Source organism: Hylobates moloch, unplaced genomic scaffold (assembly GCF_009828535.3).
Source record: "Hylobates moloch isolate HMO894 unplaced genomic scaffold, HMol_V3 SCAFFOLD_23, whole genome shotgun sequence".
Taxonomy (NCBI): domain Eukaryota; kingdom Metazoa; phylum Chordata; class Mammalia; order Primates; family Hylobatidae; genus Hylobates; species Hylobates moloch.
Window position 1 is genome coordinate 12,331,243 of NW_026652298.1, and position 14,422 is coordinate 12,345,664.

The following is a 14,422-nucleotide window of genomic DNA, read 5'->3' on the forward strand; positions in this document are numbered from 1 at the left end:
CACACTGGGAATTTTAACAAAAGATCCCCAGTTTCTCCTACACAGTGAGGACCACATTCCAAAAGCATAATTCTGGGTTGCTACAATGTCGTCTCTCCTACAAACCACTGTTTCAAAGGTGAAAGAAACAAGATGGTAATTCACATAAAAAGGTTTTAAAATTCTTCCCACTCAAAATAAAATAAAAATAATATAATCTCTATCAGATTATAAAGAAATTCTATCAAAATGTTGACCACATAAAGCAGTCAGACCATTTGCCTTCGCTGACTGCCTCAGAGGGCAGAGCATGTGTCACCTACAAGGAAGGGGAGAGGGGGGTAGAGTCCCTACTCTCCCCCGGCCTGTAGAGTCAGGGTGGAGAGGAGGAGCCCTTTGGCTTCCCTGGAGTTTTGCTTCCTCACATAGGGAATTGACAGAGGTGGGCTAGATGGCTTTAAGAGACTCCTCAACTAAAAGAATCAAAGTCAGCTTGAGATCCCATCTCCGAACAGACATATAGTGTAGCAAAAGAAATGGATTAAAAAACAGGTGGATGACGTCTTTCTCACCTTTTGATACCATCACTCAGAACTAATCTGTACTATAGTTGAAGAAAATCTTTGCCTGGTACTATTAAAGGGTATGCAATGAGGCAGCTGACAATGAAATTTTTCATAAAAATGTATAAAAAGGCTATGTTAAGTTTGGGTGGAAAAAACAATGCACCACCATATTACTGCCAGCAGTCAGGACGTCCTGTCTCGGATTTTAGGAGTCGCCGATCTGGTTGGGAGAAATGCTGAGGGATGTTCAAGCCATTCAATAGCGATCTAAGGAGTGCACACAGTTCAGGAAATGGATAAACAGGTGTCCAGGAAGGCAACTTTAATGAAACTGGTTCTAAAACAAAGGATGCAAGAGATCTAAATGATCCAAAGAGAGTGATGGCTTCTCATTTTGTCCCCTATAGAGAATACAAATATCATTTCTTCTGGAATTCAACACACTGGCTTCATTTTCAAGATGTATCACTTTATTTTCCAGCATGTGACAGTCACATGATTTCTGCAGTGAGCCCCAAAGCTTTCACAAGCTTTCCTGGAACCTACGGCCAGAAGAGTCCTGAGATTTCAAATATTAAAGCTTTCTCCACAGCCATAAGTCCCTTTGATGTTTGGGTTATTGAACACAAACTCACTGGATAATTTGTCTTCAACATAGTCCATTTCTGTTCCTAAAAGTGTTAGCTGTGCTTTATTTTCGATGAATACTCTGACTCCATCTTGAATAACTTCTTCATCAGAATCTCCTTTTGTCTTTGTATATTCTAGAGTATAAGAAAGGCCATTACAGCCCCTGGTTCGGACACCAACTTTTACACCTACATGCTCAGGCTTATCTTAAAGAAGTTGTTTTATCTTGTTTACTGCTGAAGGTGTTAGGGTGAAGGCTGCCTGGGTGGGCTGCAGCTCCCTCTTGCTCACAGCCCGGACGGTTGCCCGGACCAAGGAAGCCGATATCTTCGCCGTCCCGGCGCCCCGGTGCCTCGGGCCGGAGGTCGGCCGCCTCAGCCTCTCTCCACGGACACGGCGGGCGCATTGGTTTCCCAACTTTTAAATTGTGCCTGTCATTAGCAAAATAGTTTGAAAATGTCTCTCTCTAAAATGTGCGCATATTCTTCAAATGATTCTTCAATACTATATGTATATGATTTCTTTTAATCATATACATATAGTATTGTTATTCTGTATATTAAATATTAAGAAAGTCTAATTTCTAATTTTTGAGATAAAAGTATGAACAGAAATTCTATTATTTTAAAACATATTTTCTGGAGTATGTAACTCCACTTTGGAAACTGTAGTCCTAAATTTCTCATTTGTAATAATTTTCCTGCTGTAATATTTCTTTGGGATATAACTTTTTTTCTGTCATTTTAACACCATGGAGCAGTGGCTCTCACCTGAGGGCAGAATCTGACGGCAGTTGCCTAAGAACTAGAGTTTAAAAAGGCCTGTCCGTGATCCTGATCCACCTCCCCCTGGACCACTGTATTCACCACCCAGCTACCCCATCTCATGAAGACGGCGACTAGTAGTAGCAACATGGCCTTAACATACCTTACCTGGGTAGCAAAATGGCATGACTAGCAATTTTTTATGCAGATTGTACTTGCCTAGATGTGGTAGAAAAACAGTGAGGCAGAATAATAAAAAAATAATTTGTGTCCCATTGAAAAAAGCTTACATGAAAAATTTTTAAAAGGAAGTGGTTTACATCTGTGTGTATTTAACGCAATAGTCACTGTGCAATACCACATGCAATTGTGTCTCTCTGTGAGCCAGGAGTTTTGTTGAGAATGTGTAAGTGGGTAAACTTAACTGTTATTTTGCAGAATTATTTTTTAAATGTGGTGGGAGAATCTGTGATTTAAGGAGTTTTATGGGGAATCTCATTTTGTGATGTAAATAATCATTTTTTGAGTATAAATCCAAATTTTTGTATGCTGTTGGCCTAATGAGTTCCCTATCATAGACAATATTAGGTGATGGCAGGGAGGTGGGACCCCAAAGCTTTCAGTGTACATGTAAATTAGAATGGCTAATTGAAGCAGATATTCAGATAATTCAGACCAAACGCTCCCTTTTTGTTTGAAATATACTCGGCTGAGTTGTTTAAAAAAAAACAAAACACCAAATCTGTGCTTCTTTTCTTAACCACGACCTCAGCAATCTTGAGCAAAATGTCTGAGGGAGTGTTCTAACAGCAGGCTTAAGACGAAGCCCTTAAAAGAGAGACCTGTGGTCATATAGACTTGAGAAACACTTCCAACTTGTCCCTTCTTTTGGAGAGTCACCATGCATTACAGACTATGAGAAGTCCTGCACAAAGGAACACTTTTGAACTTAGTTTAACCCAGTGCTTTCTAAACTTCTTTGACAGGCAACCCTTTATTTACATAAAATTTGCTAACTTACAGTCAAACTGGTGTTCTTTGAAAGTACATTTTGGGAAATGCTGGTATAAATTAAAGCGGTACTTATACAGCCACTAGTGCTAAGAGTACTAGTCAGTAATCCTAAGAAGCCAAGGATGATGGGGCATGAATGTCCACAGTTTCATACTACTGCCACTGGTAGTTTGAGGGATTTGCTAACGGGATCCTCCAGGCAAACACTGGGTTTATAATGGTTAGGCTTTATCCCCAAAGAGAAAAATAACCACCTAGTGGGCTGAGATTGGCCCATTAGTTTTCCCAGAGTCTCTTTTTCTCCTGAGCACCTCCTCCCACCCCAAATTTTTGCAATTTTTTAAGTGGATGAGAGGGATGGGGTGGAGCATCTTTTCCCAAGTGGAGAGGTCCCAAGGGCTCTGTCATGGAACACTGGGAAAACAGAAAACACTGGGTAGAGACAAAGCCTTGAGCTCCTCCTAGAGGTAAGTATCTGATCATCTTTACTGTGGCAAGACACGAAAATACCATTTTTTTTTTTAAGATTTGCATATCATGGACATCATTTAAAGTTCGATTTAAGAATCACCTGAATATTTTAGTTAAAAAGAGTAGTTATCTTTTAATATTAGTGCTTATTTGAGTTTAGATATTATTTTCTAACTTACATTGTACCCCTTGTCAGCAAAATATTTTGAAACTGTCTCACTGTAAGTGTATATATTCTTTTTTCAAAATATGTACATGTAGTATTGTCATTCTGTATATTAAGTATTAAGAAAGTCTCATTTCCCTACAGCTGTTGCAATGTTTACCAATAGCTACTCCTGTCTAAGGCCTATGAACTAGTCGGAATCTGCATATGTTTTTGGTCAGAAACAGCCACATAGGGTCAGTGCAGATGACACAATCTGCAAATACTATGTCTTATGGAAACATAACTTTGGCTAATGTGACTTTTATGAGGATTTCAAATGCAAATTCTTCATACTTATTCCCAAACCGAGCCACTGAAGTACATTTATTTATTTATTTATTTCCTTTATTTATTCACCTGTATTTGGTAAACAGCAGGCACTTCTCTCAAATGTTATGACATTAAGGGATGCCTTACGACATTCCCTTAGGGTGCCTATGACATTTGTGATTCTGTTAAGATCACTTTGGCATTATGGTTGGCCTAACTTTGTTCACGAATGTGTTGTGTTCTGTTTTTATGATGTTTATGACCAGAGATGAAAGTAGGCTGAGCTCAGAGAGCTGGTCCCTGTTTCAGCCTGTCTCCTCCCACATCGTGATTTGGAGAAAATCCTTTAGTTTTTCAGGGCCTTGGCATTTTATTTATTAATCATGAGATGCTGGCCGGGCGTGGTGGCTGATGCTTGTAATCCCAGCACTTTGGGAGGCCGAGGTGGGCAGATCACCTGAGGGTCAGGAGTTTGAGACCAGTCTGACCAACACAGTGAAATCCCGTCTACTAAAAATACAAAATTAGCTAAGCGTGGTGGCACATGCCTGTAATCCCAGCTGCTTGGGAGGTTGAAGCAGGGGAGTCGCTTGAACTGGGGAGGTGGAGGTTACAGTGAGCCGAGATCGTGCCATTACACTCTAGCCTGGGCAAAAAGAGCAAAACTCTGTCTCAAAAAAAAAAAAAAGAAAAAAAAAATCATGAGACACTACAATATCCAAAGGTGGACCCACACTCTCACTTGTGCTAATGGAAGGGCAGTCCCACGTGGTAGCACACTGAGGCACATGTATCCTCAAGTGTGTGGGGAAGGTGCCGACGGGTCGGCAAAGTCACCATATGATTATAGCACGCCTCCCTAAAGGTTCATATTTCTCAGGGATGTAGGAGGAGGCAGTATTGTTTTGACATTAAAACCAAGACAAATTTGCTTGGGAGCAAATTAAAAAGACATGGAAGTTTACCACAAAACAAGAATAAATTTGGAAGTTTCCAACAGGCCCCAGGGCATACATTCACCGCTCTTTACAGTTAGTGGGGTTCCAATAGAAAGGCTTGAGAAGTGTTGCCTTGGGCCCCAGATCCCGGGGTGACACCAGTGTGCCTGGAAGCCCACTCCCAGCTTGATCACAGCGTCATCTTCAAGCTCACTCGGGGTCACTGTACATCTCTTCTCCCTACACGAGGGTGGTGGCATCTATTACACCACTACTGTGTGCCAGGCGGGGTGCCAAGCCCTTTATATACATTTACTCTTCGCAGGAGTCCTATGGTAAGAGCTGTTATCCCATTTTACAGATGACAAAACCAAGATACGAGGATTTGAAGTTTCTGTATTTGCCCTGTCAGTGAGTGCCTGAGGCAGAAACTGAATGCTTGGTCTGTTTAGCTCTCCAGTGTGCAGTTCCAGCTCCAACCCTGGGGGAATGCTGGCTAGGCTGCTCCCTAGCGGTGAAGCGATGGGAGCGCAGGAGCGGAGCGGAGCTGGAGAATCCCACTCCCCCCATTTGGAGCCTGGATTTTAAGAGCTGAGCAGTATCAGTGGTGGTGTACCATGACTGCATTATCAATCTGCCTTTACAGAATCCAGGAGATATTCCACTGTGCACAGTTTGACGTAAGTCTTTTTTTTTTTTTGAGATGGAGTCTCGCTCTGTCGCCCAGGCTGGAGTGCAGTGGTGCGATCTCGGCTCACTGAAAGCTCCGCCTGCTGGGTTCACGCCATTCTCCTGCCTCAGCCTCCTGAGTAGCTGGGACTACAGCGCTCGCCACCACGCCCGGCTAATTTTTTGTATTTTCAGTAGAGATAGGGTTTCATCGTGCTAGCCAGGATAGTCTCGATCTCCTGACCTTATGATCCGCCCGCCTCAGCCTCCCAAAGTGCTGGGATTACAGGCGTGAGCCACTGCACCCGGCCTGATGTAAGTCTTTTTTTTTTTATAAGCTTTTTAAAATTTTTTTTATTTTTTACTCTTTAATACTTTTTTGTTAAAAACCAAGACATAAACACATACATTAGCCTCCGCCTACACATGGTCACGATCATCAATATCACTGTCTTCCACCTCCACATCTTGTCCCACTGAAAGGTCTTCAGGGGCGATAACAGGCATGGAGCTGTCACCTCCTATGATAACAACGCCCTCTTTTGGACACCTCCTGAAGGACCTGCCTGATGCTGTTTTACAATTAACTTTTTATTTTTTTATTTATTTATTTTTTTTATTATACTTTAGGTTTTAGGGTACATGTGCACAATGTGCAGGTTTGTTACATATGTATCCATGTGCCATGTTGATTTCCTGCACCCATTAGCTCGTCATTTAGCATTAGGTATATCTCCTAATGCTGTCCCCCAGTCCCCGGAATGTGATGTTCCCCTTCCTGTGTCCATGAGTTCTCATTGTTCAATTCCCACCTATGAGTGAGAACATGCGGTGTTTGGTTTTTTGTCCTTGAGATAGTTTACTGAGAATGATGTTTTCCAGTTTCATCCATGTCCCTACAAAGGACACGAACTCATCATTTTTTATGGCTGCATAGTATTCCATGGTGTATATGTGCCACATTTTCTTAATCCAGTCTATTGTTGTTGGACATTTGGGTTGGTTCCAAGTCTTTGCTATTGTGAATAGTGCCGCAATAAACATACGTGTGCATGTGTCTTTATAGCAGCATGATTTATACTCCTTTGGGTATATACCCAGTAATGGGATGGCTGGGTCAAATGGTATTTCTAGTTCTAGATCCCTGAGGAATCGCCACACTGACTTCCACAATGGTTGAACTAGTTTACAGTCCCACCAACAGTGTAAAAGTGTTCCTATTTCTCCACATCCTCTCCAGCACCTGTTGTTTCCTGATTTTTTAATGATGGCCATTCTAACTGGTGTGAGATGGTATCTCACTGTGGTTTTGATTTGCATTTCTCTGATGGCCAGTGATGATGAGCATTTCTTCATGTGTTTTCTGGCTGCATAAATGTCTTCTTTTGAGAAGTGTCTGTTCATGTCCTTTGCCCACTTTTTGATGGGGTTGTTTGTTTTTTTCTTGTAAATTTGTTTGAGTTCATTGTAGATTCTGGATATTAGCCCTTTGTCAGATGAGTAGGTTGCAAAAATTTTCTCCCATTCTGTAGGTTGCCTGTTCACTCTGATGGTAGTTTCTTTTGCTGTGCAGAAGCTCTTTAGTTTAATGAGATCCCATTTGTCAATTTTGGCTTTTGTTGCCATTGCTTTTGGTGTTTTAGACATGAAGTCCTTGCCCACGCCTATGGCCTGAATGGTATTGCCTAGGTTTTCTTGTAGGATTTTAATGGTTTTAGGTCTAACATTTAAGTCTTTAATCCATCTTGTAAGTCTTGTATTTCAAAGTTTTATCATTTTGCCCACTCGTGGTGAGCACAGTACCATAATTCACTCTATGGCCCAAAAGAGGAGATCCCAGATAAATAAAGTGCTTGGAGGTTTTTAGGTCTTTTGTGCTGCTAAGTCAGAAAATGGAGAACGAAGACAATTTAGCACAACTTAAGATAATGAATCGGGTGCTCACTATACACTAGCACTGGGCCCTACAGCTAGAAGAGCTAGACATGCACACAAATGCCTCCCCCCATTTTTTTTTTTTTTTTTTTTTGCAGTTAAATGCTATGAGAAAGATAAAGTAATACCCTTTATCTTGGGTATTTTCTAGTTCGTATTCTCAAAGAAGATCACTTCTTCTTTTATTTTCAGGGAGGTGGACAGACTATGCCCAGGTCAGGGTCCCTATCATTTGTTGGGGGCAGCATTGGACGACATCGTAGTTTCTTGGAGGTTCACAGTGGCTTTCTGTGGAGCAGGCACCAAGATTGAGGCAGTTCATGCATCACTTATTAAGACAAATTCCTTTTGTCTAGCACTGTGACTGTTGGCCTGATGAAGGGAAATTGTGAGAAATTTTGCTTGTTTCAGAATTTCAGCTTCCCGTTCTGGCCATCACCTTGCCTCTGCTAATGTTATTTGTGTCCCAAGGTTTGAAATTATTTGGTTTATTAAGGGAGCCTGATATGAGGTGCTCAGTCAGTGTCATCTCATCTCCTAAACACTGCTGGCAGTTCCAGGAGGAAGGGATTTAATAGACTCTCATTCCTTTAGGAAGCTTTATTTGAAATTCATTTGGGCACAGAAATTTTATGGGTACAATCAGATCCAGACATTGCTTAATGAAGTTCTAGGCAGACGTACAGTGAATGATCTGTGCCTTCTCCAAATCCTCAGTTAAGCTCCTCTGATATACCATTAACTTTTAGAAAACCAGAATCTATGACCCAAATTCTAATTAATCCTAAGAATAATGAGGTACAAAGGCATTATTTTTTCCTTTTTTAAGTTTTCTTTCTCTTGGTAATAAAGAATTTTAAATTGTGGCTCTAGCATTTAAGTGCATACATTTTGAATTTGCAAAGTATGGAGAATAACATGAAATCATTAGCAGGTCAATGAATTAGATTTTTTTTTGTGTGTGGTAACATTAAACATCTATAGTATAACTTTCATTTATTCTTGTGTCAACTATTGCTTAGAGTAATTCAGTATCATAATCTATATTTAACTTATTCTACTTTATAAAGGACTTTAAAATAACACACATTATCTTCCATAACATATGCTATGACACTGGTATTATTATCCGTACTTCTTACTTGAGGACACTGAAATTTAGGAAAGATTAGTTAACTTGCCTAATTTCACACAACAGTGGTCCTAGGAAAGAAACATGTATTTTAATAGCCAGCCCAGGTTTTTTTTTTTTCCATTAAATGATCAGATTCTCTGCTATTATGTTTTTGGTTTCAGTTAATAGACATATTGGTTGCTATTGACATTTGGCACATCTGGCTCGCTGTACTTAATGACCAGTGGGCTCTGGGCACTCAAATATCGACCAGTGCCAGGCAGCTAATGTCAACGAGTGTGGTGGGCTGGGTGTCAGAACAGGGAGTGGTGGGAACAATGGCAAATTGGAGAGTGTACACTCCATTTAAAAAAGGGTTCCGTTACCTATTCCCACTGGGCATGCTGACCTGGTGTTGCAAAACCTAAAATTTTAAGAGGAGCCAGAGATCTGGATTTTATGTGAAATCTCTCCATTCTAAGTGTTGGCAACCGAATTTTTTGTTCCCTTTTAAACTCTGCAAGCCAAACAAAACCCATCTGTCAGGTGGATTCAGCTCATGACTGCTAGTTGTGACATGGGCTTGCTTTTTACTTTTTTGGAGGTACATGTGAAGGAGGAGTGAGTGGGTGGGGTAAGGCCAACGTCACTTACTCGGACTATAGATGGTTCTTTTCCTGAAGCCAGGAAGTCTGAGCAAAGCTGGGGAGCCTGTGGGTTTCCAGACTGCTTAATGTGGGCTATTTTAGGACTGCCCTCTTCTTGCAGAACTATCTGAAATGAGGGAGACTTCCTTATAACTAGGGGCTGACCACTGAGCACCGTGGCATTGCCCACTCTCCAGTAGTTAGTTGTTTAGTATCTTTATTATTATTTCTTTGCTTCTTTCATTTCTTTCCTCTTCTTGGGAGATTTCATTTTCAGCTGAAATCAGTAACATTTGCAATGAAACTAAAACTAAAAATCAACTGAAACTGTTGCAAATGAAACAAATCAACAACATTTGCAAACTTCCCAGACAGAAGACTTTAGAAGAGCGTGAACTTTTTTTTTTTTTTATTATTATACTTTTAAGTTCTGGGATACATGTGCAGAACATGCAGGTTTGTTACATAGGTATACGCCTGCCATGGTAGTTTGCTGCACCCATCAACCTGTCATCTATATTAGGTAATTCTCCTAATGCTATCCCTCCCTTAGCTCCCCACCCCCTGACAAGCCCCAGTGTGTGATATTCCCCTCCCTGTGTCCATGTGTTCTCATTGTTCGACTCTCACTTATGAGCGAGAACATGTGGTGTTTGGTTTTCTGTTCCTGTGTTAGTTTGCTGAGAATGATGGTTTCCAGCTTCATCCATGTCCCTGCAAAGAACATGAACTCATCCTTTTTTATGACTGCATAGTATTCCATGGTGTATATGTGCCACATTTTCTTTATCCAGTCTATCACTGATGGGCATTTGGGTTGGTTCCAAGTCTTTGCTATTGGGAATAGTGCTGCAATAAACATACGTGTGCATGTGTCTTTATAGTAGAATGATTTATATTCCTTTGGGTGTATGCCCAGTAATGGGATTGCTGGGTCAAATGGTATTTTTGGCTCTAGATCCTTGAGGAATCACCACACTGTCTTCCATAATGGCTGAATTAATTTACATTCCCACCAACAGTATAAAAGCATTCCTATTTCTCTATATCCTCTTCAACATCTGTTGTTAGAAGAGGTCTAACTTGTTTTAAACTAGATTTCCTTTTGTTTGTGTGATCTATGGATTTTATTTATTCAGTTTCCTGTCCCTGCAAGCACAGAAAGTTGAAAACTAATTTGATTCAATTTTCCCAGATGCAATCTCATGTGTATTTTATGTTAGTTTTTAAGGTTTTTGAATTTTAACCAAACTTGGCACAAAGTGGCTATGTTACTGTTATATGCTGCACATTCCGCTGCACAAATACATAAGCATTAGACTCAGGTTTTTCTCTATTGTAAAGAAATTCAGACCTTCTCTGATTGTCTAATAAGATTCCATCTAGATTAACATGTGCTGTGACCAAGAGATTCTTTTACTGTATCAATGTAATGGTTTGAACATTTTTGATCTTTGGAGATATGATGAAAAGGTGGCAAAAGCATGTAATGAAGAAGGTTCAGAAACTCTAGAATTAAAACCTATTATTTGCTGAGCACTTATTATTTGCCAGGCATTGTGCTAATACTTCACAGTAATCCTGCATTCTCTCATTTAATCCATTAAACCATGTGTAATGTACCTATCAGTTGTACTTTAAAGATGAGAAAATTGGACGGGCATGGTGGCTCACGTCTGTAATCCCAGCACTTTGGGAGGCCGAGGTGGGTGGATCACGAGGTCAGGAGATCGAGACGATCCTGGCTAGCACGATGAAACCCCGTCTCTACTAAAAATATAAAAAATTAGCCGGGTGTGGTGGCGGGTGCCTGTAGTCCCAGCTGCTCCAGAGGCTGAGGTGGGAGAATGGCGTGAACTCGGGAGGTGGAGCTTGCAGTGAGCCCAGATCACACCACTGCACTGCAGCCTGGGCGACAGAGCGAGACTCCGTCTCAAAAAAAAAAAAAAAAAAAAAAAAAAAAAAGAAAATTAAGTCACAGAAGATTCAGTACTTTGCCCAAGATCCTATAAGTAGTCAGGGGTGGAACTTGGATTCAAACTCAGGCTTATTTGATCCACGAAGTGTCACATTTCTTGTTTTTTTTTTGAGACGGAGTCTGGCTCTGTCGCCCAGGCTGGAGTGCAGTGGCGCAATCTCGGCTCACTGCAAGCTCTGCCTCCCGGGTTCACGCCATTCTCCTGCCTCAGCCTCTCCGAGTAGCTAATTTTTTTTTGTATTTTTAGTAGAGACGGGGTTTCACCATGGTCTCGATCTCCTGACCTCGTGATCCGCCCGCCTCGGCCTCCCAAAGTGCTGGGATTACAAGCGTGAGCCACCGCGCCCGGCTGAAGTGTCACATTTCTAACCACCATGTTACATAGCATTGTTATCAAAGAATGGTTTCTGCTTCAGGAGCTATGCAACAGAATAAGCAAAGAAAAGAGAACTAGTTGGGGTGAGATGTGAATATCACTCTGTGCAATTAAGATGGCTCAAGACCCTTGGCAGATAGAGCAGAAGCACACTGGTCATACTTAGCAGGATGTCGAATGTCATGTACTTCCTAGGACTGGTGTAGAATTAAACTGGGAATGCTGGCGACAGCAGCAAACTCCTCTTGCTTGCTGAGGAACGTATGGGTGTATAGTGTGTGAGACTTTATGCCTTAAGCAGTTCATGACACTGGTGTTAAATGACCATTGGAGGAAACAGTGTCAAGTTTTATGATAAGGTGGAATATTGATTTCTGTAATGTTTTGCATGAATTTAATGGCTGCTTTGTGTTTCAGTACATGAATGTGCCTTAATTTATTCAACCAGTTCTATTAAGAGATACTGAGAATTTAATGTCTATATTTTTGATCTCCAACAAGTTGTTGCCATAACTAATCACTTTGAATTGGGCTTCACCATCTCTAGACTCTCATTTGGATTTTAGTGTTTGGTATCACATTAGTCACAGTACATTGCATTTGTGAACAATAAAATCCAAATACTTCATCTTTGGCAACCAAAGTCTTCCATGATGTTCCATTTCAAGACATGGCTAGTTAACAAGATAGGTGCCAAGATCTGTAGTCGAACCTATTCTGGGTACTGTTTGTGCTGCCACACAAACTGCTGCTAAAATTGTTTGCTTTTAGAATGTAGACAACCTGCTGGAATCAACATAACTGGGAAATATGGAAGAATGAAGCTATTGTCTTAATACTTGTCCCTCTTGAATCAGCAACTAAGTTATAGCTTTATCAGTCTTCACTGGTCAAGTGTTTGCTATCTGTGGATTGTTAAATGCTGACAAGTTTTAAAGCCTATAGTGGGACAGTTTATATATATTTTGTTTATTGAGTGCATTTAATTTAGACATGAATGAAGCTAAGTTAAAATATGTATTTTATGGCTGCTGTTTTTTTTTTCCTAATGGTTGTTAACATATGTAGGTAGCAAGATAAAAGAAACAAAGAATTTAAAACTAATAACCTTGGAAGAAATTCCAGACTAGGTACATTTGGGATTGCCAGGAATGTTCTTTCATGATAAAGTTATTCAATTATCATCTCAGCCTTTGCTTCCTTATGGGATATTAGTGTAATTAATGTGATAACTTATTTAAGTTTGTGGTAAATAATTCAAATGGTCTAGAGTATGTAGGGAAAATAAATACTTCTTACTCCTTTGAGTGCTCTTCTGAGGAACTCTGTATTGATGGATTTTTCTTTTATCTTTCTAGCAACTATGACTACAAATATATTTACTTATAGTCACATTGGCATCTATGTACCATATATTTATCTATTATATTTAATGATAGACCTATTTAAAAACATCTATCTTTGTTTTTCCATAAATGGGATGACAGTGTTCTCAGTTCTCCTATAACTTACTTTTTTCACTTAATAGCACCTCTTTAACATATTTTTCCATTGTTATTAGGGGATGACCAATAAGTGTATTCAAAGTTGTATGTCTTTGCAAATATCTATGTGTGAAAAATGGCTGAGGAGTGTGCTTGGACCCCACAACCCTATGTACAGGTGCTTTGCTATGGCTTTCTGGTAGACTGGGGGCTCCACTGTGAAAAAGCACAGTGGGAATCCAGTTCTCACCACATAATACCTGCCCTACCTTGAGGAAGTTACCTAACCTTTCTTTGCTTCAGTTTAGTTTAATTGTAAAATGGGGATAATAATACTCTGTTTCCTAGGTTGTGAGGATTAAATATAATGTAAAGTAGTTAGCATAATTTCTGACACATGGTAAGTGCTCAATAAGTATTATTATTGCTGAGCCTGAGGCGGGTTATAGCTTTGTATTTACTTTCTGAGAATTTAAATCTGCTGTTATCTTCTATGCATGTTAATATGGGTGTTCTTAAGCATGGGGCACTTAATTTTTTAAAAAAAGCTTTAAAATCAAATTGGGCTAGTCTTAACATGTCAGTCAAATTTGAAAAGGTTCATTTTTATGCAAATAAGCTATCAATCTGCTAATGAATGGTATAAAAGTTTTATATAATATTTTATTTTACATATTCTGAAAGATGGGGAGAAATTACACCAGATTTTTGAAGACTAAAAACTGAAAGAGGTAAAAAAATTTTTATGAAAATATTTAAAGATGCTGAGATTCATGAACCTAGTTAATAGAAGTTTAAGGGATGACTATGGCTATTTTCAACACTATGAAGTTTGTTAGAAAAAGGAGTATATATGGGAAAATAGAGTCAGATTATCCCCTGGAAAGAGATAAGGAAGAAACTGTGTAATGGATGTAATAGCTATCAGGAAAGGTTGAGGAGGCTTTCAGGTATATTTGGGTGTGTTTTTACACACACGCATACACACTCACACACATGCTTGCTCCTCCAGATCTTCTCCACCTTGCTGTACACTGCTAGCCCTGTGTGCACTGTGCTCTCTGGCTTCCAGTTCGCCCAGTGGAGGTACCAGTTGGAGGTTGGAGGGCAAGAGGAGAGTGAGGTCCAGATGTTCATTCTGCCGGCTTCCTCCTGGTGATTGTAATTGGTGTGGCTGCTGTTGTTCTCTATGGCAGATCTTGTTTATTTCCTCTGGGTTCTTCTATAGTTGTTTTGTTTATTTATTCATTGGTTCATTGTTTGTCCTATCAGAATGTAAGTCCCAAGGAGGTAGGGACCCTGTCTATGTTGTTCACATTAATATCTTCAGGCTAGCACAGTACTTGGGTCATAGTGGGTGCTCAATGAATAATTGTTGC

General features: G+C 40.1%; 1 pseudogene; it reads right to left on the reverse strand.

Annotated features, from left to right (window-relative positions):
- Positions 1-1,075: 1,075 nt before the first annotated feature.
- Positions 1,076-14,180, reverse strand: LOC116462714 (iron-sulfur cluster assembly 1 homolog, mitochondrial-like; annotated as a pseudogene).
- Positions 14,181-14,422: the final 242 nt, after the last annotated feature.